Source organism: Pinus tabuliformis, chromosome 5_2 (genome assembly GCF_031772625.1).
Source record: "Pinus tabuliformis cultivar Carrire ecotype Pingquan chromosome 5_2, CPIR1, whole genome shotgun sequence".
Lineage (NCBI taxonomy): Eukaryota > Viridiplantae > Streptophyta > Pinopsida > Pinales > Pinaceae > Pinus > Pinus tabuliformis.
In genome coordinates this window covers 641,578,449-641,603,804 of record NC_142306.1, presented here as the reverse complement: position 1 = coordinate 641,603,804, position 25,356 = coordinate 641,578,449, and positions in this window count along the sequence as shown.

Genomic DNA, 25,356 nt, shown 5'->3' with positions numbered 1-25,356 from the left:
CGCGCTTACCATTTATGATCACTACTGGAAGCATGGCTTCCACGAGTGCTACGACTATGCAAACCCCAACATCGGTGCAAGGGGGAGGAACCATTTCCATCCCCTCTGCTTCCTTGTTCGGATCGTTTGCTAGCACATCTTTGGTTGGGTCTACCTCCATTCCGTCCACGAGTGGAAATGCCCAAACCAATGCTTTTAGTACTGGTTCCTTCCTTTTTGGCACCCAATCACAGGGTATTCCGTCAGTTCCGTTCAGTGCCGCTACGTCCATGATGGGCGGATCGGCTTCATTTCAGGGTTTTCCTTTTGGAAGTGGTCATATCCCACATTCCAACCCAACGGTAGGATCCATGCCTTTTTCTTCAATAGGACAAAGCAGCAATCCTTTCCAAGGTTGGAATAACCCTGGGGTTAGTAACGCAGGAACTGCGAATCCATTCATTGGCCAACAAGGAAGTAGGCCGTATTCCACGGTTATCATGTTTCAAAGTATTCCTCCCCTCGCTTCGGCTTGGAACCCATATCAGGGGTTATCGACTCCTTACAATTCTTTAGGAGGAAAGTTTGCAAGCTATGGAGCTTATACGGCAGGAGTTGGTCAAACTCTGAATTTTGCTGGACCACAAGGCTTGCCTTTTGGTTCAGCTGGTTCTACTAGTCACTTGGGGCAGCCTGGTGCCTCTCAAATCCCAGGACAATCTTTTCAGAACTTTAGGAGTTCTGCCCAGTCTGGGTGGAATCCCCTAGGTCCTCCTAGGCTTCCATTTCTGGCAACGTTAAACTTGCCAGATCTCACTAAGCTAACGAACGACCCTATCAGATACAATCCGGCCTGGCCTCCGGTCCCAACCAAACTCCCTTTGGACATCCCAAAATTCGAAGGGAAGAGTGGTGAAGATCCGGGCGATCATGTAACCACATTCCATTTGTGGTGCTCATCTAACTCCCTCATCGAAGATTCGGTTAGGTTGAGACTCTTTCAGCGCACCTTGACTGGTAATGCGGCTAAATGGTACATAGAGTTGCCAGGGGGCAGCTTTACATCGTTCGCTGACTTAGCCAATATCTTCTTGAATCACTTCCAGTTGCCTGTCCGCTATGATGCCGGAACTGAACTTCTGGCTACCTTTCGTCAGGATAAGGCAACCCACATTTCTGATCACATACAGGAATGGAGACGGAGAAAAAGGCTCATTAAAGTCGAAATCCCTCCGGAGTACCGTCTAGAGTGGTTTTTGAAGTCTTTGCAACCTGAGATCTCCAAGGATGTCTCCATGTCTGGGGTCTATTCTGAGGAGCAAGCCATTTTCAGGGCCCAGCAATTAGAACTGATCTACTCTCAGTCTGGGATCCTCCAAAAGTACTTGCCAGATGCTCCTGGATCTAAGGTTGATTTAGCTAAGCCAAAGCCAGGTCCTCACGCGGATGATATCGTGGGGTCAGTAGACTCGACTACAGTGAACTTGTTGAATCAATTGCAGCAGTTGTCATTACAAACTGCTCCTAACAACCAAGTCACAATGTCTAATCCTCCCGCTTCCCAAAATTCTTCCATTAACGCCGTCCAATCCGATAACCCCAAAGGAAATCAAAATTCCAATGGGAAAAAGAAAGGACGTGGTAAAAAGAAGAACTCGGATGGGAAGCCCGATGCAAATAAATCCGGCAACAACGCTGGTGGTGGTAAGGGTGGGTCGAGAAAGAAAGTTAAGTTTCCTTGCAAGTTATGCAGTGGGGACCATCTAACTCATCTTTGCCCTAGAATCGAAGACGCTCAGCGCTTGTTAGGACAGCAAGGGACTTCTAGTTCGCAAGCTGTGTTGACTAACCCGTTTCCCCAAGGGCAACAACTTCTTGCTGGCGCAAATTCGAATCCTGGGACCTCCTCGGGGGGCAACCAGGAAGGGGAAAAAGCATCAAATGTTTTTATGATGGGTTCAAACGTTAACGTGACTACTCGGTCACGTGATTATGGTGAAGCCGAAACATCTAAGGATAAAACGGTTCCCGGAAGTAATGACCTTCATATTGAGCGACCTCCTGTTGAGACTATACCTAGGATACCGAAAGGTTCCGCCAAACGCGCGACAATTAACCCCAATGCTAGAGCTGCTCAAAATTACTCCATTGTGGAGGATTTGGCTCAAAGCCCATGTGCTATGTCCGCTTTGGAAGTTCTCCAGTCGTGTCCGTCTCAGAGAAGTGCTTTACTCTCCGCCATTGGAGCAGTCGATCCAGCTAACTCTCTAGTGCTCTCTTTTGACATGTCAAATGTCAAAAAGAGACTCCCTCATCATATGGCTTTTCAGGTAAAGTCAACATACCGGAAAATCAATATTTTTCGCACCGTTATAGATGAAGGAGCTTCCACATGCGTCATGTCCATGTCATGTTGGAAGGCTATTGGTTCACCTTCGGCTGTTCCTTCACCAACCGTCTTAACTGCATTTGATGGCCATTCTCACAAGCCGCATGGGATTATCCCGGCCTTTCCTATATGTGTTGGAGGGAAGGTCGTTAATATCGAAGTTGAAGTCGTAGATGCTAACCTAGACTATAATCTCCTATTAGGAAGGAACTGGGTGTACGAGATGGAAGCCGTTGTTTCGACTCTGTTTCGTGTCATTTGCTTTCCTCATGAGGGGAAAATCGTTAAGGTTGATCAATTGGACTATGCTCCAATCGATCCTCAAGCAACCTCCGACTCTACTGTTCCTTTGGTGGATAACCCTCGCCCGCCGACTGAGAATTTAGGAGTAGGGATGTATTCCTCATTGATGGGTACGTTTGATCTTCCCTCTCCTTTTGCAAGAATCAATGCTATTTCATCATCCAAGGAATCTTCTCGAGAGGAGTTCTTCCGAACTCATCATTTTTCTGACCCTTGGACCTTGCCTTCACCTACGACCACATTAGTTGAAGGGAAAGTTAATGGAATGGCGTTTCCTATATCTGCAGCTGAGCTTAAATATCAGGCTATCGTAGACTCTGCAGATAACCATTCTACTCCTTTTTCCGAAGAGGAGTTAGATGGTCATGTGGCCCCCGCTTGGAGCTTTGATTCTAACTCTGCCTTGGACTGCTTAGATTCGGTTCTACCTTCTGAAGAAGCAATCCTCGAAATTATGATGGGTATAGATCGAGCTTGGGAAGACTTACACCATCGCTCATATTTTCTTCCTCCATTGCAGGAAGTAGAATCTAGATTCTCCGAGCTCGTTGGTAATGATGTTTGTATGGTGTCGAACCCTTTGGCTCCAACACACGTGCGTGCCGAAGGTAATATGTCGGTAATCTCAAAAACGATACCTATAAACATCTCTAAGGATCCTAACATCATCGAGAATATCTTCATCGGAAGTGAGTGTTCCCCTGAAGAAATTCAAATTTACACCGACCTATTCAAGGAATACCGTGATGTATTTGCTTGGTCTTATGAGGAAATGCCCGGCATTGATCCTTCTATAGTCCAACATGAGATCAAGACGTATGAAAACGCAAAACCGATTCGTCAAAGGCTTCAGCCGGTTAACCCTAGGAAAGCAGCGGCTATCAAAGCTGAGGTTGAGAAGCTGCTAAGGGCGGGTTTTATATACCCTGTTCCTCTTACGGATTGGGTTTCGAATCCAGTCCCTGTGGACAAAAAGCAAGGAACAATCCGTGTATGCATCGATTTTAGGGACTTGAACAAGGCTTGTCCAAAAGACAATTACCCCACGCCATTCATTGACCAGATTATTGACGAGTGTGCGGGTAATGAAATTTTTTCCTTCATGGACGGTTTTTCGGGTTATAATCAGATCTCCATTCGTCCTGAGGATCAGCATAAGACTGCCTTCATATGTCCCTGGGGTACCTTTGCATATCGAAAGATGCCCTTTGGTCTTAAAAATGCTGGAGCCACCTTTCAGCGGGCCATGTCTTACGCTTTCCACGACATCAAACATATCATCGAAGCATACTTAGATGATCTCGCTGCTCGTTCTCGAAAGAGGACTGATCATCCTAGTCATCTTCAATTAGTCTTTGAGCGATGTCGTTTCTATAAAATCCGGTTGAATCCCAATAAGTGCGTTTTCGCGGTTACATTCGGTCGGTTGTTAGGGTTTATTGTGTCTAATGAAGGGATTCGGGTTGATCCCTTCAAGGTTGAGGCAATAGTTCAGTTGCCTCCCCCGTCTTCAATTCGTCAACTTCAAAGTCTTCAAGGGAAGGCCAATTTCTTAAGAAGGTTTATATCAAACTATGCCGAGATCACTAAAGGGTTCATGCGTTTGCTACGGAAAGGAGTTCCATTCCTGTGGGACGACTTTGCGCAGCGGTCGTTTGATGCTTTGAAAAAGGCATTAGTCTCTGCCCCGCTTTTGAGTCCACCGGATTATGGTAGAGACTTCCTTTTATATCTCGCTGCAGCAGAATCTACCATTGGTATGGTTCTAGTTCAGGAAGATGATGCTCTTGTCGAGCACGTGATTTATTATTTGAGCCGAGGCTTGATAGGCCCTGAACTCCGCTATTCTCCAGTTGAGAAGTTGGCCTTGGCAGCAGTACATGCTGTCCAGAGGCTCCGTCATTACATTTTGCTACGCAAAACTTTTGTCTTAGCAGCGGTTAACCCATTTCAATTTGTCCTCAGTAGGCGAGTGATTGGGGGCAAATATAATAGATGGATAGTCATTTTACAAGAATTCGACCTCGAGTTCTTGTCCGCCAAGTCTAAGAAATCTATGGTCTTCGCGGAGCTAATTTCTGAGCTTCCTTGTGGAGAGGATATTGTTTATGAGGAAAGTTTACCCGACGAACATATATTCCTCATCTCTTCACAAGACCCTTGGTATGGAGATATCATTGTTTATCTCCAGACTTCGAAGTTTCCCTCTACTTTCTCCAAGGATGAACGTCGCAAGTTACGTCACCTGGCTAAAAACTATGTTATCATTGGTGACACCTTATATCGTCGAGGGGTTGATTCAATTCTTCGACGTTGTTTAACCTTAGAGGAAGCAGACTCTGTTCTAAATGACTGCCACGGTGGAGCTTGTGGTGGTCATCTATCAGGGCTTGCTACAGCCCAGCGCATCTTACGTGCCGGCTACTTTTGGCCTTCACTCTTTAAGGACTGTGTGGAAGCGGTCAAACGCTGTCACCCATGTCAAATTTTTACTCGCAAGATGCGTGCGCATCCAGCTCCCCTTTTTCCCGTTGTCACCGTCGGTCCCTTTACTAAGTGGGGTATTGATTTTACGACTTGTAATCCGCCTTCAGTGGCAAATCACAAGTACATTATCGTGGCTGTAGACTACTTCACGAAGTGGGCTGAAGCCATGCCTACTTATAAGAACGACAGTGACACGGCAGCTTTGTTTCTTTTTAATCAAGTTATCTCAAGATTCGGTATCCCAAGAGAGATTGTCACTGACCATGGCAGTCATTTCCAAAATCAGCTAATGTCCGAATTGGCTTTTAAATTAGGTTTCCGTCAAGAGCATTCGTCTCCTTACTATCCTCAGGCCAATGGACAGGTCGAGGCGGTCAATAAAACTCTTAAGACGATACTCCAACGGACAATCGATAAAAATCGGTCCAATTGGCACATTATGTTGTATCCGGCTCTTTGGGCATACCGAACCTTCGTTAAAACGGCTACTGGTTTTACTCCTTTTCGGTTAGTTTACGGGATGCAATCTATCTTTCCGGTCGAATGTGAAATTCCATCTCTGAAATTGGCTGTCGAGCTTCTTCCTGAGACTTCGAGTCTCGAGGAGCGCCTAGTTCACCTGGAACATCTCGATGAGTAGCGTCGAGATGCCGCCACGACGAATGAGGCCCATAAGAAAAGGGTCAAAAATCAGTATGATAAGTCTGTCTGACCTCGTGTCTTTTCTGAAGGTGACCTTGTCTTGGTCTATGACCAAGATAAGGACGCCTTGGGGGCAGGCAAATTCAAGCCTATGTGGTACGGTCCTTTCATTATCAAACGAGTCTTAGAAAAAGGATCGTATGAGTTAATTGATTTCGAAGGAAACAAGCTGGCGGAGCCCCGAAATGGGCTCTATTTAAAGAAGTATTTTGCTTAGTTTTACCAGGCAATGGCTTCTTTGTATTTTATGTATATTTGTACATATCTTATCGAGCGTTTTCTGATATCAGCACTTTTTGGTCTGCTTTAGCAGGTGTTGATGGATGATTTGGTTTATTTTGGATTCGCCGATGGTGCTAGTCGGCACACTCGGAATCTTGCTTCCGCAGCTTGGGTACTTTATTACCCAACTGGTCAGTTGATGACATCGAGAGGCGTGTGTATCGGTCCTGCTTCAAACAATATGGCCGAGTATACAGCTGTTATCAATTTACTATCCGAGGCAATCTCTTATGGGATCGACTCGTTGGTAGTGTATCTTGATTCTCAATTGATAGTGTCTCAGTTAAATAACATTTATCGGGTTAGAGATCCATCATTATATCGCCAATATTTAAGGGTGAGGTTGTTGCAAAGATCATTTACTTACATTAATTATTTGCACATTCCAAGATCTCAAAATTGGTTAGCTGATTCTATCGCTAATCAAGCATTATACTGGCATATCAATCATTCATCATCATAAAATCATGCATCAAAAAGTCAAATTGTATATATATATATATATATCGCAAAGCGTCTCGAGTGTACATATGTGTGTCCAAAATATACAAAATTGGGACTCAAATGCCCATAATCATGTCAGGCATATCTAATGCCTCGGCTCTGGATGAGCAGCTAAATAACTAACTATAGCAGTGGCCACGCGCCGAAAGACGCGAACCCAGTCACGTGGCATCCCAACCACATGACGCTGCATATCTGGAGGAAGGTCCTCTATCTCAGCCATCGGTACTTGGTAGCTCAATCTCGCCAAGTGTCGCTGGACGTTGTTGAGGGTCCTTTCCGCATTCACAGCCTCCTCTTCGGCTCCTCGGCCACGCCGTCCATGCCGCGGGAATCCATCTGGTCGCACGGGCCCAATGTCTGGAACATGATCATCATATCAGTCATTTGAATCTCATCAAAAAAAAATATATTTTTCAAAGTTCATCATTATACTTGAAAAATCCTAAAAATCATAAAATCATAAAAATCAAAAAAAATCTTACCGATCTCGCCCCATGCTGCATCTGGTGGTAACACTAGGTCAGGATCTCCTCGGAAATCTAGTCCATCATAGGGGTAGTCGTCTATGGCGATGATCTGTTGCTCCCACCAAGCAAAAAAGTCGTCGTCGAATGCATTCCTGGGCACTTCCCCACCCCCCAGACGTTTCATCAAGTCAGCCCACCGGCCCATGCGTGGATCACGTGGACTACTGATGGGAACTGCTACCCTGGGGCGGAGTGCGGGAACCTTCTCGAAGAAAAAAGTGCATAAAATGGTTCCGTACCCAAAGTTCTTCGTTTGTCCCCTCCTGATAGAAGCAAGCTGCTCCTTCATGTTGGCAAGTAGAGGAGTACACCAGTCAAACACCGTGGTGAGACAGTCCACTGCTACGCTCATGTTTACCCGTGATGCCTGATGTAGCGAAGATGATCCGTTCACTCGAGCTATGGTGAACAAGATTATCCGCAGTGACAAACTCACCACGTGTGGGATCGAGATCTGACTCCCGACCTTCCGATGACCTGGGCAGTAAAGTTGTACATAGTCGTCTACACTGAGACTATTCCGGGTCCTGCCCCGGGAGTGTACTACCTCTCCCCTTCGGGAAAGGCCCGTGATGAAATATATATCTTCCACTTCTATCCTGAGTGGCATCTGATCAATCATAAAAGCTTCTTCCTCGACATCCCAACAATCAATAAGTCTCTCGAGCAGACGCACATTTGCTTTCATATTCGGCAACTTGAAGAATTTTAACAATCCGCATCCCCGTAAGGCATCTAATGCCTCATCATTGTCCATGACTTCATTATCTACAGCTGAGTGCTCTCTTTCACGCCATGTGAGAGTCATCCTGGAAGAAAAAATCATTTTCATCCATTAGTTTTATGTATAAAAATTTTTCGCTACGCACACGCGGTTTTCCCTATACACAGTCGCGTGTAGGGCCGTCGTATACACGATTTATATACATCCAACCCGCGTGTACGCCGCAGAATGATTTTTTGCAAAAATCTAACGGTGAAACACTAATTAAACTTCCTAAAAACTATCACAATTGATTGCAAGACAAGTTTAGTGCTTACCTGGAATTTTTCGGCAAGTTTGAACGGTTGAATAAGTCACGGGGAAAGTTTGCTCCTTTTGCTCCACAATTTGCTCTCCAAGTCAAACGGTGAAAATGGTAAGTATAAAATTTCTTTTTATAAGTTTTGAAAATGCAAAATTTTTTCAAAATTTTATTTTGTTTGGTTTCATGTCACTTTTAACTTGGGAGCTTGGAATGTCGAGATTGAGTTGTTTTTCAGGACATTTTGGACATTTTTCGATGGTTCGAGATGGTTCCATGACTGCTGACCCGTCATGGCAGGTATCGTGTTCTCACTGGCATATAGGTTAGGGACACCATTTTTCCATTGCATTATGCATACTAGCCTCCATTTGACCGATACATCTGCCGTAGGGTCGACCCCATCATGTTATGGTTCGCAAGCCATTTTCACTCGCCGATTCTTTAAATCATGACATGATGGTAGAGCCATCCTTTTACATGGGCATCCTAGTTAGCACCTCACTGACATTTGTTGCCCATGCTGCTTCGTTTTGAGTAGGCTCGGGAGTCCTCTGTAGTCCCGCCATGACTTATGCGTTGAAGACTCATTCTTCTTTGCTTCTTCGTTTCATTCTGGCCTTATACCCTAGAGGCTCCTATGTGTGTTGAGTTGTACTTCTGCATTGCATGTTGACCATTTGCACCTTTTGGCCTATAGCCGGCTTCACTTGGACTCGTGTTTAAGCCCACTTTTGACCATGACGTCTGCAAAAATCAACCTTGCATACCCTTGACCTCTGCAGCTTGACATACCCAGACCCGTGGAAGGGACATACCTCTGAGTGTCACTGACCAGTTTTTCACCTCCCTGCATTGAGCATAGGAACGTTCCTTTCCCAGGAACTAGATCATCTGTTTCACCGACACTCGTTCTTTCCACTGTACCATAGCATTCTTTTATTCTTTTTCCGGCTTATCAGAAAAAGACAAAAAAAATTAAATATTCCAAAAAGAGCGGGAACAGGGACATTATTTCCATTTATTGTTGGCAGCTAGAGTCAGTCGTGTCGCCCTTGAACAAAGCACTCAAAACAAAGTCTCCTCCGCATGGGTGGGATTTAGTTTGACTTAGGTAAGCCATAACCTTGTTATCGAGTCAGTTCTCCCCCGATTGGTTATCTCTTCCAATCATATGGAGGGTTCGTTCGTGCCTCCTGCATGACGAACTTATACAGATTCATTATATGCTGCCACATAGTCACATTGAGTCGTGCTTTTGTTCAAGGGAAGTTAGCCTGAGTCGGCCTTTCTGCGGTGTCTCTTGACTCATTTTTCAGTCGGCCATCCCTGGTTGTCAGTGTCATGTCTATCATCACATCAGTTATATTGGTCCTTCACTCGTGCCGGTTTGAGAAGGTCCCCATTGACTTCTTGCTGGCGGGTCTTGTCCTTATCGACGACGACACATTGCTCTGAGGGCAGACCTAGAGACCGCACCCTGGCCCTATTTTCATTATTGATAGGTCACCTTGTGCTCAGCATCGATCAGTATCATGGGTCTTTGACTGAGTGGTTTCCCTTGTGTTCGACATCAGCATAAATTATCACACATTGGGATTCGTGCAGTACCTTGGTTTCCATTTGACCCTATTGGTGGATACCTCGCCTCTGTGTCAGCTTTCATTATTGGTTGGTTCAGAGGGTTTCTGCCGTGCGCTAGCCACATCTTGTGTACGCCGGAAACGTACTTCGGTTGGGTTACTACATCTTTTTCGTCCGATTCCTTCCACATTATTGGCCTACGGGTTACACTCGCGCTAGATTGATGGAGGATGCCTTAATGCCTTCCTTCTAGCGGATCTTTCCCTATCGACTCCGACTCATTGCTCTGGGGCAAAGATCTAGAGTCCATTTGGCAGTACCTTGGGGTTTGCAGTCATTAGTGGCAGATTCCTCGCTATCGACAGTGGGAAACCATCATTGTCTCCTGATTGATAGATTCTTACAGGTGTTCGACTTCAGCTCATCTATTCACACTTGTTAGATTGTACTGGGTACCTTGACGCTCATTATCATTATCGGTGAGTAGTCTCGCGTTTGTTAACGGTATACATCAATGACCGGTAATCAAACGATTTCTCACATGGTCGACTTCAGATCATTTATTCCCATGGTGTAGAAATGTACCACGGTGGTCGGTGAAGACCTCAGGTTGTATCAGCATTCATTGGTTCACTTGACAGTTGCTCCTGTTGCTGCTAGTTGATACCACTCCACCTTATATGTTGCAGTCAGTCATGGCGACATTTTATATGCTGGCACCTGAGTTTGCAGTGTAGTACCATCCTATTCCATCATGTTCAGTTGGTACCTTATGGGATCAGTCTTTGATGTCAGTGATCCGTTGCATCTTTCAGCATCATTGACAGTTTTATATGTGATGTTCAGACATGTACTTACTCATTATGATCAGATGATCCATTATGTATTTTACAGTCATTTATACTTGTATACTTAGTGGATCCGCTTGTACTTGATATGCGGACATGCTTTACTTTTCCTGAGCATGGGTATGCCCGCCTCAGACAGTGTTTCTTTCTGATCTCATTTCGGTGGCTTGGCAGGCTGAATTCTGGTGAAGTCCTCCTCGGTTTTTCGGCAGAGTTCCTTTCCTTGTACTTACTTAATATATTTCGGCCATCATGTTCCCCTTCTGACCTCATACATTAGGGGGCATCTGTTATAGCTCCAAATCTCACTCTTATGGTTTGTGATGCTGCACTTATGGCCTAGGGCAACCCCTCCTTCCAGACCTGGTCCAAAAATTTTAAAAACAGTGTTTTATTCCCTATACGCGACTTTGCCCTGTGTTAAACGCGTGTACACACGGGTCTGTCATACCCAACCCGCGTGTATCTATTAAAACACTTAAAAAAATATAATTTCCTCTTTTTCGGGCGGTGATCGCGGGTTTACCTGCTGGATCACCTGTTAGTGCCCGTGGCCCAACTGTTCCCAACCAACTCCTAACTAAAAAACTACTTTGGAGAGGGTATAAAAAGACATCAAAGGGAAGGCCAAGGGGAGAGAGAAAGGAGAGCAAGATTATTATGCTGAGATTTTTCCCTTAGACCAAGTCTGAAGTCCTTGGTGCATTCTGCACTTCCCCCATTTTGCATAGGAAACCCTTGTTTCCATGTGTATTGGTGATCATTCATCCTTGACATCATCATTGAGTAAGACTTGGAAGGAGCTCTTGTTGGAGGCTTGAGGCTGGAACGAATCCGGGAGGAAGCTTGCTTGGAGCCTGCTGAAGGTGTTCAGGTGATATCTTTTCGATATATGTACTTTATTTGCCTTTATATATAAAGAAACACGTCTTTGTTCCCGAATAATCTTTCTTTATGCTTATGAGATTCTTGTGTTGAATTCTTATGAAAGTGGTTACTTAAATATTTTTTTATAACTAACTTTATAGCATAAAGATGATTTATATATAAACTTCTATACATGTACTGTTGTGTTCTTTGATTTGTTTGTCTTGCAGGTCAAAGAAAGAAGAAGGGAACTCCAAGAAGGGTTTGCACCCTAACGGTCTTCTCGAACGTAGGACCTTAGGTATGTACCCTAAACATTATAATTTGCTTAAAAGTAAAAAAGATGGCTGTGTGTGTGTGTTTCTTTGAATAAGCGATTTTCAGTCTGGTAGAGTCTTAGCCCAAAGGACCCTAGGGGTACTTTCCCTTCAACCAGAAAAGAGACGTACAACTAAAGAGACGTACAACTACTGAAATGGATTCCATGGACTATTGCAGAGGTAAAATACATGTGTTTAAGCGAATTCTAAAGGAAAACATGGAAAAATCATCGTTTTGTATTTTTGAGCAATTTTATGCAGAATTATTATGCATGTGTTTTAACTATTTTTGACTATGCAGAGGTTTATTGGCGAAAGGAAATAGAGTGGGTATTTGCAGGAGGTTGGGAAGGTGTGGAGAGGATCTAAGGGGTCCCTAGAACCTTTATAGAGATTTCCACTGTGCTCAGATCTCAAAAAATCGCTCGCGTTGTCTTCTACAGGAGGCTGCAGGGGATCTACAGGAAATTCTACAGGAAGTTCTACAGGAACAGGCCGAAAGTGGTTTTTAGAGGATTGATGGTGGAAAAATGGTGGGGAAGTGGAAATGAAGGATGGATAAGGATGCTAAGAGGTGTAGGACTGATCTGAATTTGAAACTACTTGAAATTTTTTTGCAAGGTATTCAATTCAGAATTAAACATGTTTAAAAGATTTCCATGTCTTGCAGAAAGAAAACACATGAAATTTTCAGCTGTTCATGACCCATTTAAGCATAGTAGAGTTATTTCCTTTTACTGTTTAACACATTAAAATGAATTTGATCTGCAAAATAAATCAACCACAAATGCAAAAGAAGTTGATAAAGCAGTTCACCCCCTCCAGGGCTACGTCTGCTAGGTCCAAAGCTCCCAACCGGGCTTGTCCTTGTTTTTATTAAATGCTCAAATTGAAAATACAGCTGAATAGAAGCATCTACAGGAGAAATATATGGTAAAAATGGATTCAAAACACTTGAATCCTTCAGGATTGACTATTAGATCACCTCCAATGGATACCTGCAACCCTATACAGTCTTCACAAAACTGGGCCCTGGTGGCTCCTAGAACTTTCACGGCTCCAAAACCTCTACAAATGACCTCAGATGGCTGTAAGACCTGCACCAATGGATTTAGAAGGTTGAAAACACCCAAAATCAAAAACAAATTCGTCCAAAATCGACTTTCCTAGCCAAAGTTATGGCCATTTAAAGTTTCTCCAGTTTGCCCCTAGAAAAACTCTAGCTAACTTTAGTTAACTCCAGTTAGCTCTGCCAATTATGGTGGGTCCGCCAAATTTGGTGCTCCTGCCAAAATTCCGCCAACTTAACTGCAATTACATTTAATGTTTGGTGGTTGCCTCGGATTTCGTGCAAGGCGGAATATTCCTTTTTTAATTTTTTTTTTGAAAAAAAAAAATTTCTATTGTTATGGACAAATTCTTCTTTTTGCCATAACTTCCTCATATGACGACCGCTTTTCGAACCGTTTGCAGCACCGGAATCGGGAAGATGAGCAATTTCCAGTCATTCAACTTTGAACCAGTTCTAAGCACTTTAAATTTTGAGAACTTTACGACACTTAGGACATGAGCACCTGATCGCGCCTCCCCATTGGGAAGCTTTTGGACCCCAAAAGCCTTCAACTACCTGTTAAAGAGGTGAGGGTACAGCTCCCTCACTCTGTCCACCTCCATCCACTTTGCCTTGTTCGGTTTGCTGCCTTTGAAACCAACCCGAACATAATCTACACTGCCCCTTCTTGAAGTGCGTATCCTTCTGTCAAGGATTGTATCTTCTTTTAGCTCATCTAAGAATTCTAGCGAGAAATCTTCTATAGATGGCAGCTGAACAACACTTTCATGATCAGCAATCAAAGGAGGTTCATACAAACGTAAGTTCTCCACATTGACAACAGAATACATTTGCATGTAGGAAGGAAAATCTAATTGAAAAGCATTATTTCCAACCTTCTTGAGGATTTTGAATGGACCATAACGAATAGGCTTTAGCTTTTTACCTTCTCCTTGCATCCTTTCCTTACTAATGTACAGCCATACCTCATCTCCTTCTTGAAACTTGTGATCGACTCTATGCTTGTCGTGTCTTTCCTTGTACTTGCCTTGACTCTTCTCAAGCTGTTCTTGAATTTGCTGATGTATTTGCTGAATTCTTTCAATGAATGAACGAGCTTTGTCAATGTCACTATGTCCCTCAATGGCAACATCTTTCTCAAGAATGAAATCAAGAGGTGATTTTGGAAAATAACCAAAACAAGCTTCAAATGGTGAGGTGTTTGTGGAAGAGTGCTTGGCACGATTGTAAGCATGTTGTATGTAGTGCAAATGTTCATCCCAAAGCTTGGGATGCTTGCTGCAATAACCTCTCAAGAGGTGCACAATGGTTCTGTTCACAACTTTGGTTTGTCCATCTGTTTGAGGATGGAAAGCAGTACTTTTCTTCAACTTTGTGTCCATCATCTCCCATAGGTTGGACCAAAAATTCCCCACAAATCTGGAATCCCTGTCACTAATAATGGAAGTAGGCAAACCAAAGTGAATCCATACATGATGAAAAATAATTCAGCAGTTTGTTCAGCAGTTATAGTTTTCTTACAAGGCATAAGTATACACATTTTGCTGAAACGATCAACTACTACATATAAATAATCATGCTGCTTTCTAGATTTTGGCAAACCTCCTACAAAATCCATAGAGATTCTCTCCCATGGTCTAGAAGGTACCGGCAAAGGAGTATACAAACCAAGCTTCCTATTGCTAGGCTTGCTTGTAGCACATAATGAACAACCTCTTATGAACCTTGAAACAGAATCTACCATGCGAGGCCAATAGCGATACCTCTGTAGATGTGCAACTGTTTTGCTCACACCAAAATGGCCAGCAATAAGAGAAGAATGAGCTTCTCTTATGACATTTATCCTCTCCCCCTGTGGTATACACAACTTTCCCAAATGAAACAGCAAATTGTTATGCATGTGATAGTCATTTTCCTCTACATGATTCCCTTTACTCAAGTTAGCATACACATCTTTAAAGTCATCATCAAATGCATATTGTTCTATGTAACTATCATGTACAATGGAATCATTCTTAAGTAAAATAACAACACCAATAATAGGCCTTGAAAGCATATCAACAACCTTATTCAAAGTACCTTTCTTATACCTTATTACCAAATGGAACTGTTGCAAGAAGCCCATCCATCTGAAGTGTCGTGACTGTTGTAACTTGCTTTGTGATTGCAAGTACTGTAAGGGCTGATGGTCGGTATGTATAACAGTTTCTTTGCCCATCAAGTAGTTTTTCCACTTTTTGATGCTTTGTACCAATGCATACAACTCCTTATCATATATAGGATAATTTACAACAGCACCATTAAAAGTTTCAGAATGAAAAGCAATAGGCTTACCATGTTGTAGAAGAACTGCACCCATAGCATAATCACTAGCATCAGTTTGTATCTCAAATGGCTGTCTCAAATCTGGTAATACAAGGACTGGAGCTGAACTAATCTTCTCTTTCAAAGATTTGAAAGCTTTTTGCTGCTTGCCTCCCCATTGGAAAGCATGCTTCACACTTGTCACTGCATGCATAGGAGCTGCTATAGAAGAGAAGTTAGAGATAAACTTCCTCCAATATTGAGCTGCACCCAAAAAACTTCTTACCTCTGTTATGGATTTGGGAGTAGGCCACTTCACAATAGCCTCAATCTTAGCAGGATCAATTCTCAAAGCACCTCCTCCTACTATGTGTCCCAAATAAACCAAAGAAGTCTTTCCAAATTCACACTTTGACATTTTAAGAAATAACTTATTCTTTTTCAAAACATCAAGTACTTTTCTAACATGCATGACATGATCTTCTCTAGACTTGCTGAAAATTAAGATGTCATCTAAGTAGACAATAACAAAATCATCAAGAAAAGGACGCAAGACATCATCCATTACCTGCATGAAAGTTGCAGGTGCATTGCACAAACCAAACGGCATCACAAGCCACTCAAAGAGTCCTTGTTTGGTTTTAAAGGTTGTCTTCCAAATGTCACTTTCTTCAATTCTTACTTGATGATATCCACTGCGCAAGTCTAGCTTAGTGAAATATCGAGCATCTTTTAGCTGGTCTAGCAAATCATCTATCCTTGGGAGTGGGTAATGATTCTTTACCGTTATCTTGTTCAAGGCCCTGAAATCAACACACATACGCCAAGTGCCATCTTTCTTTGGAATCAATACAATCGGTGACCCACATGGTGAAGTACTTGGCCTTATGAAACCCTTGTCCAACAAGTCCTTGATTTTCTTCTTTATTTCAGCATTCTCCATAATAGACATGCGGTACATGCCTATGTTTGGAAGAGGACAATCTGGATGCAAATGGATTTCATGCTGAATCTCCCTCTTAGGAGGCAAACCTGTAGGCTCCTAAAACATCTCATGATATGCATCAACTACATCATACAGATCTGATTTAAGTTTTGGATCAAAATTGTCAAATGACTCATGATTCACATCAACCTTGGGCTTAATCATAAGAAGAACAAAATTCTTACTTGAATTGACCAGCCTTTTTACCTGTCCTGCATTCACCATCGCTATATTTATCTTCTTGCGATGAGCTCTAACAATGAACTCCTTTCCATCTTTGAACAGATGATATTTTTTTTCATGGCAATGAAAGATAGCTTTCCTGTCAAACAAGTAAGGACTTCCCAAAACAATTCCTGCTATATCAAAAGGTACCACATCAAGTTCAACTGTGTCAATAAAATGTGCAGTAATTGCAAAGCGCAATGTGCACTTTCTTGAAACTGGTAAATTTGCATCCTTGCAAATCCATCCAAGTGGATGTGGCTTCGAATGTGGAATGGTCTCAAGTTTAAGCTGCTTGACCAAGTCCTCTGATATAAGGTTTGCTTGTGACCCACTATCAAAAAGTGTGTCAATTTTAGTATGTTTTCAAATCATCCTCACATGAAACAGTTCAATTCTTTCTTCCTCATTAGGAGCTTGTACATGGCAGTTTGAGGTACTAGTGTTGGCTTGAGTTTCAATTTCTTTTCCCTTCAAGTTTTTCAAACCCGTGGCTACAATTTTGGTTTCATCACCTGAATCTTCCCCTAAATCTTGTGGTGTAGATGTAGTAGCAGCAGTTTTCTGTTTCCCTTTGGATTTGTTAAATTGAGGTCTTTTTTCAGGATATAATTTCCAACAGTTTTTCTCCACATGGCCTGGTTTAGAATAGTGTTTACAGATCACTTTCTCACTCTCCTGTTTGACAGATGCATTCTTTTTTCCCTTTCCCTTGGAGGTTTTCTCTTCGTTTTTCCCCTTGGGGGGCTTGTTTCTACCCTCTTCAAATGTGTTTTTTCCCCTTGCCTCTAAATGGGTAGCTTGGACACAAACCTCGTCCAGGCTAGTAGGGTTAAACATCAAGATGGTGTGTCTAAGGTAGCTATGCAAGCCACCAATGTATTTCAGCAAGGTTTCTTGGGTTTGTAAATCTACCCCTAACAAGAGAGCTCTTCTCCTGAATTCTTGGGTGTAGTCTTGGACACTGTGACCCTTAAGTTGTCTGAAATTTTTCCAATTCATAATGGCTTTCTGCATGTGAGCAAGAGGATAAAACTATTTTTTAATGGCTAACAGAAATTCAGGCCATGTTAAGGTAACCTTACCAAATTTTTTGATCTCCTCTTTAGTCTTGGCCTCCCACCAGACCAGTGCTGCTCCATCCATTCTCAAAGAAGCCAACTGAATCTTTGTGGCATCATCATGCATATTTTGGATCCTCAAGTAAACTTCCAACTGCCTAATCCAGTTGTCAAGCTTTTCTGCATTCACTTCACCATTAAACATAGGTAATTTGAATTTTACATCAAGCTTCAAAAAAGGACTTTTTCCAGAGGATCTATGCTTATGAACAGAAGAAGACGAAGATGAAGAGGAAGAAGGTGAAGATGGGGGTGGTGGATCACCATTTCCTCCATGTCCTTTCTTGGAATGATCATCATCCTTCTTACCTCCTGAAGAGCCCTCTCCTTCATGTGGATGTTTAGACCCTTCTCCAGCCAATTTCTCATTTTTTTCTTGGTACAATATCCTCACCATTTCAGTGAGGTCCAAAAAAGCCTTTCTAAAAACTCTTTCTTCTTCTCTTGGATCTGTTTCTATAGGAATTTCTCCTTCATGTTCATACATCCTTGAAGCTTCTGCTGAGACTCTTGAGGGTGAAATTGAAGGTGGAGGTGATGGCTCCCTGGCCTTCCTTGACTGAGGATTCACTCGTTCTCTAGTCAACTGTCCTTCCCCTCTTTTGAGTTTCAACTTGGTAAGCATCAATAATTTGCAAGACAGTTAGAAGATCTTTGCACAAAAACCCTGAGCTCTGATACCAACTTGATCTAAATTTAAAACTACTTGAAATTTGTTTGCAAGGTATTCAATTCAAAATTAAACATGTTTAAAAGATTTCCATGTCTTGCAGAAAGAAAACACATGAAATTTTCAGCTGTTCATGACCCATTTAAGCATAGCAGAGTTATTTCCTTTTACTGTTTAACACATTAAAACAAATTTGATTTGCAAAATAAATCAACCACAAATGCAAAAGAAGTTGATAAAGCAGTTCACCCCCTCCAGGGCTACGTCTGCTGGGTCCAAAGCTCCCAACCGGGCTTGTCCTTGTTTTTATTAAATTCTCAAATTGAAAATACAGCTGAATAGAAGCATCTACAGGAGAAATAGATGGTAAAAATGGATTCAGAACACTTGAATCATTTAGGATTGAGTATTGGATCACCTTCAATGGATACTTGCAACCCTATACAGTCTTCACAAAACTGGGCCCTGGTGGCTCCTAGAACTTTCATGGCTCCAAAACCTCTGCAAATGAGCTCATATGGCTGTAAGACCTGCACCAATGGCTTCAGAAGGTCGAAAATACCCAAAATCAAAGACAAATTCGTCCAAAACCGACTTTCCTAGCCAAAGTTATGGCCATTTAAAGTTTCTCCAGTTTGCCCCTAGAAAAACTCCAGCTAACTTTAGTTAACTCCAGTTACCTCCGCCAATTATGGCAGGTCCACCAAATTTGGCACTCCTGCCAAAATTCCGCCAACTTAACTGCAGTTACATTTAATGTTTGGTGGTTGCCTCGAATTTTGTGCCAGGCGGAGTATTCCTTTTTTAATTTTTTTTTGAAAAAATAAAATTTCTAATGTTATGGACAAATTCTTCTTTTTGCCATAACTTCCTCATACGGCGACCATTTTTTGAACCGTTTGCGGCACCAGAATCGGGAAGACGAGCACTTTCCAGTCATTCAACTTTGAACCAGTTCTAAGCACTTTAAATTTTGAGCAATTTACGACACTTAGGACATGAGCACCTGATCAAGGACCTGGTAAATGAAGTTAAGGAGTGATGAAGATGGTTGGATTTGTTCAAGGATGGAGAAAGCAATGTTGCACAAAAATGTAGAAATTAGGGCAAGTTGGGAAAGTGTGGCAAATGAAGGGAAGAAATCTTGTGTTAGGGATTGGAACAGGTTGTATGATGGAGGAAGGGTAGGTAGGAATGTATTACAGGTGCTCTGCACACTACTTTCCAAAACTGATCAAAAAAAGACTGAAAAGAACAGAGATCTATCTATTTTGACCTAATCTACCCTTAAGAACCAGAAATATGATAAAAAAAAGTTTATAGACATAAAATCATGTAATATAGCTATGGAAATTGAGAAAGAATAGATATAAACATGGAAACACAACTGATATCAACTTCTTCAACTCAAAATCTAACACTAGCAATTGCATTGGAAGGAAAAAACTGTGTTTTTGTGCTAGCAAGTGTACCTTGGTCTCAATTCATGTTCCCAAGGAGGGAGAAATGAGATCAAGGACTACTTAGTAGCCTTTTTATGGATCTTTTCTGTTACCAAACTGTCAAATCAACCTAAAGCATGAACATCTATCTTAATCATCAAAAACAACCTAAGTACTAAAGCAAGATTTTAACCTAAATAACATAAATTATTCTAGGAATGCAAGGAAAACACATAAAAGTATAAAAATGATGTACTAGTGCTTGGGTTGGACCCAACCCCAAGAGCTACAGCCTCCTAAGAAAGATCAGAGCTGGTGCAAAGCTGGATTCATCTTCATTGATAAAAGATATAATAGTTACATCCCACAAACTGTCTACAAGAAGAAGCTCGAAAATGTGTTGATACAGGGCTACACTAAAGTGCGAAAATGGACTAAAAAAATGATCAAACTAACAAGGCTTGAAGCCTTCCTACTTATGCAAACAAGGACCCCCAACAATCCTCCTTAACTTTAGGAGCCTAGCTGCCCAAAACTATAGTTAATCAGCCACATCACTAGATCTACTCAGCTTCCCCTTGAAATCACCTTTGGTGGGTTGTAAAACTCTGAGCTGATGGTGGAGAACCCGAGGAAGGGGTCATTTAGTGTAGGAAACACCCCTCCTACAAATCCTCAGCCTTGTTTCTTTGTATTTGGCTACTAATCTGCTCATAAATGCCTGATCTTGGTCCAAAAATCTACAATAACCCCGTGTTAGACCTTGTGGTAAAGTGACTATTCCCTTTCACACAATTAACATAAATATATTCAAAAGGATGCATAAAACCATGGAGAATGGTGGATTAAATGAGAATATTAGGCAAAATGAGCCCATATAGTTACCCATTTCCAGGGCTCATCATCACCCCCCTGCTAAATGTGTTGCTCATCATCTGAGCAACTGATCCAGTTCATCATCCTAGATTTCTTTGACTGCCTCTCTGACATCCCAGGTCTCTGAGGTGATGTCCTCTTCCCTATCATGAAATTCTGCCTTTCTGTCTACCTCCTCCCATTGTCTTTGCTCCTCTTCTTTCTTGACCCCTTCTAATAGCCCTAGCAGTAGTGGAGGGTTGAACTTAAGGCCAATCCAATTGGCTTTCAAGTTCTGCATTGATTGTTTGTATAGGGGTACCCTTCTCATAACTTCCCTCATTCTGGTTGGGGAGTGGTATTCTCTTATTTTCAGACTATGGGACAAAGTGTTCCATCTCCTTGTGCAAGCATGGATGCAATTATCACCAAACAGGCTTTCCATGTCTTCAAAGTGAGCAATGGCCCGAGCTTTCCTTTCAACATAGTCAGGTGTGATGTGAGGGTTGTCTGTAAGGTACCAATGGGAATATATAAGAGTTGAGAGATCTTTTGGTTCTACCCTGATCATAAGTGGCTCATTTAGTTCCCTAGCCATAATCTTCTGAATCTCTACTCCCCTCTTTTCCTCATGGCTTAACCAAGAAGCCATGGCCATGAGTTGCAGATCTCCTAATATAGTGTTTGGGTCCCATAGATTCATGTTAGGAAGTGCCAAGTTGTGTAAATAGAATTCTGCTAACTTGGCCTTGTCTTCAGCTGAGCTACTGTTACACAATTGTAGAAATTGATTGTAATTCTAAAATGGAGTGGTGCCCCTTTGGGCCAATGTGTTAATTTGAAATTGCAACCATTGGTCTTTAAGATATAATGCATAGGATTTAGCAGGTTGCCTACATTGTAAGGCTTCTATTGCCCAACTGGCCATGTAGGCCATTTGGGCTTCTTTTTCTTGCAACTGCTGTTTTAAAACTTGTATTTCTTTCACTACTTGAGATTCCTATTCTTGCAGCAGTTTCGTTAGCATCTCCACATTAGCTTGTAGCTCTCCCTATTTCTACTGTTTCTCAGTTGTGTCCTTCTCTGCTGGAGGTCCTTGTTGCTGTTGCCCTCCCAAAATGGACAACATATCTTCCTTATGGACTTCCTATAACTGTTTTTTCAGCAACTCATTCTCCTCCTGTAGCTGGGCTCTTTTGCAACTTTCTACGTGCCTAACCATGGCCAATTCTCCCCTTAATTATTTTAACTTATCCTCCATGTGGCCTTTGTCCTCAACTCCCTTAGACTTGGAGATTTGCATCCATGTGTGTGTTCTGATCCTCTCTTTCTCTAATTCGAAAAATAATGTTACAACAAATTTCTATGGGATGATTTTCCCACCCTCTAACAGATTGTAATATGAGCCCAAATCATGTTGAGGGGTAGGTTCAGGTATTTCTTCAGTTTTTCTCTCCCCTTGTGATTTTTTAGCTTCCTTCTCCTCTAATTTCTCAGTCTCTTTTAACTTGGCTAGAGTTTCTTGTAAAGATGTTGCAGCTTCTTGTAGAACTACCTTGAGTCCATCAACTTAATTTTCTCTTTCCATGTAGAGGTTTTTGGGCTTCCTCTTTCATAGGTGATGGATATCTTGGAAGGAGACTCTTCCTTCTTTTTAGTGGGTGAGTCCTCAATGACAATCGGTTCCTTGGACGGTGGCTGAGGTTTGCCTACTTTGATCCTTGTGCTTTTTCTGGCTTTAAAGTACATGGAGGTCTACCTTTTTCTTTTTCCTTTTTGTTTTGTAGGTGTGCTTAATGCAGCAAGCACAACTGCTGCCTCCCTTGCCAACATTTCAGGGGATTTCTCTTTCTGCTATTCTTTTTCTTCACTTCCTGTAGAAATCTCTATGCCCCCTGTTTTTTCTTGTGTCCCTGATATCTTAGGGTGTGTCTCTTCTTTCTTTTGCTGGGTGCCTACCTTGGCTGTGGCACCCTTCTTTTGGGGCCTTCTTAGCCTTTTTCTTTCCAAGCTTTATCTTTTTTCCTTTATCTATTTTTGTTGTTTTCTCCCTTTCTATCTTAGGTTCAGTAGTCTTGTCAAATTCCTCTTTTTCCTTCTGTTCTTCCTCTGTTTTGCCCTCTGCTTGAGTGTCCTGTACTCCCTCATCAATGTTCTTCTCAATTTCTTCAGTTTGCTCCCCCTCATCACTGCTGGATGGATTGATGTTCTCAGCCAAAGTTCTGATGTTATCATCATTGGACATATTTTTAAAGATTTCCCAAGATATGGGGACAATATAGGTGTGTAAAGCATCTTCCACCAATAGTTTGATGAATCCATGGTGGGCTAAGTGATATAGGACTCCTACATTTAGTTTTGTACCACATTCAATTAAAGACCGAAGGAGGAAATATGAGATGCTCAGTTTCTTAGCTGGTAGCAAGTCCATCCCATACCTCAATTCATGTAGCAACCTAAAATGATAACCATAAATGATGCTAAACCTCGATTCACATGTGATATACTTCATGATTTGATAACTAACTTCACTCCAGAGAGGAGGCAAGATTGTCCTTCTGCCCCCATTTTTGTCTTCTACAAGGTGTTCCTTAGGCAGAAAAAATGTTTTCTTAGCCACTTGTCCCAATGACTTCTCCTCTTTGCTCCAAGGGAGCCCCAATGGTAAACCGATGATTATACTGATGAAATCAGGGGTAACTTCTAGGGTCAAACCCCTAAAACTGACTGTGGCATGTGTCTTCGAATGTGGTCTCAAGGATATTAAATACTCTTCAGTCACCTCCTCATCATAACCCTAAATTCTGTCAAAGAAGGATATCTAGTTTGCCCTGGTGAAAAGGTCCACCACCTCAGGGTTCTCATACAATTTGCTAGCATTTAAGGGTTCCTTCCTCATGAATCCTCTTGGCATGGTGTTGAGTTTGGGTTTTAACCAGAAAAGAAAATGCTTAGGTGGAAAAAAAAACAGTCAATCACTGAGACAGAGGATAGCTGAATTCGGTTTTTTCTGAACCCAAGAAGGAATTTCTCGTGTGCTCCTTACAATATCGAATGGCAATAATTCCCTTGTTTGAAACTGCTATCACCTAGAATTTGACTGTCTGTGTATGAAAGAAATTTTTTTCTTTTACAGAACAGAGCATAAGGACACATGGTCTCTTCTCAGTGCATAGATAGATAAGTAGATTTGTGTTTTTTCACACACAGGATAGCCTCTACTGCTACAGGTATCTTCCTTACAAGAGAAATCGAAAAATGATGAGGAGATTTTGGATGCAGAGAAAAGCTGGGTAAACTAAGTGAAATATGCAAGCAGACATTCACTTTTTTCTCAATGCACAAGCAGACTTTTATTCTTGTTTTTCAACGTAATGCCGTGTTTAATTCACCTCCTTGCACAAACAAATCATGCACAGAGAAGTTTTCCTGAGCATACCTCATTTTGAGCTTGAAATTCAATGAAAGTTCCGGGTTTTCTTTCTGCAGAGAAGTTCTCTGCTTTTCTTGTAGAACCCTTCCTGTAGAAGTCACCCGTCTCCTATAGAATGAAACTGTGCTTCCTGTAGAATCTGATGGACGGGAGATTTTTGAAAAACAGGCAGAAATCTGGCGAAGGATGACTGGTTAGCTGCTCTAGAAGTGGTAGATGTGTACTGCAGTCGAAAATGTCGTGAGTGCAGAATGAGCAAAGGGTGGTGAATGTCTTCACTGAGTTGTTTTTTTATCCGCGGGCGTGATTCATGGTGAGGTGGTGAGGTGGCTAGACCAGACCGTTGATCCTACATCATAGCCATAATGTTCCTGCATTTCATCTGATCGCCATCACCTCCCTTACTCCCGTTATCCACCGCCACCACTACTAGTCCCGAATATGTTGTCTTGAATGGACATCCCACACGTGCTGGTTGCGTATCTGGTCAACAGTTTTGAATTTGATGGGAGCTCATTTGGATTCCACGAGGATGTGTAATTGATCGAGGGTGGCCACTAACTGGCTACCAATTCCATTAAAATTGAATCATTCCCATAGTCACACAGCCTTGAAATATAATTCATGTAATTGCGGAATAGGTTTAGGCACTTACCTATGCAGTCGCGACCGTGTTATGCACATTTCGGATTTTGGAACCCATTTATTCATTGTTGTTGTTGCTTGCATTCTGCATGCTCGACCTCAAATTGTTGTTGATGTTTACATGCTCAATCAAAGGTCATGCATGTTTTATAGGCTATACTTTGTTGTCCCTGGCTCTATAGTATGTTTTTTAGGGGGATCAGCTGCTATAGGAATCCTGTAGGATTTCCTATAGCTGCTTCTCCTTCTGAGATTCAAGCTAAAATGAGTAGGGCTACAACTACTGATGAGGGTCTTTGTTGGCAAGGAATCTCAGATGGAGGGTAGCAGGTATGGTGAGTGAAAAAAACTGCTATTTTGATTTGTCATTAAAATTTGTTTGCAACATGAAAAACAAGATTTTTGTGTGACTGTGCAGGGACATGAAAACGAGTGGAATGGAGGTGTACAGAGATGGAAAAGGATGACATATGGTGAGGGATGGAGGCAGGGAGGTTTATAGGCCTCATAGATAGATCTCAAACCCTCGGGTCCTCTTCTGAGACCGATTTTGGCTTGTCTGTAGTTTCTACAGGATCCTCCTGTAGAAGATACAGAGCTTCCTGTAGGATGTGGAATTTCGGACCAAATGAGACCAGATCTTGGGAAAAGGTAACGATGATGGAGGAATGGATTGTGAGGGATGCATGCATCCTGGTCATGTCCTCTGTCTTTGACTTGCGCGATTCTCCCAAAACCTGTAATGACCTTCCTGCAACCTGCAATTTATTCAACAGAAATTAGA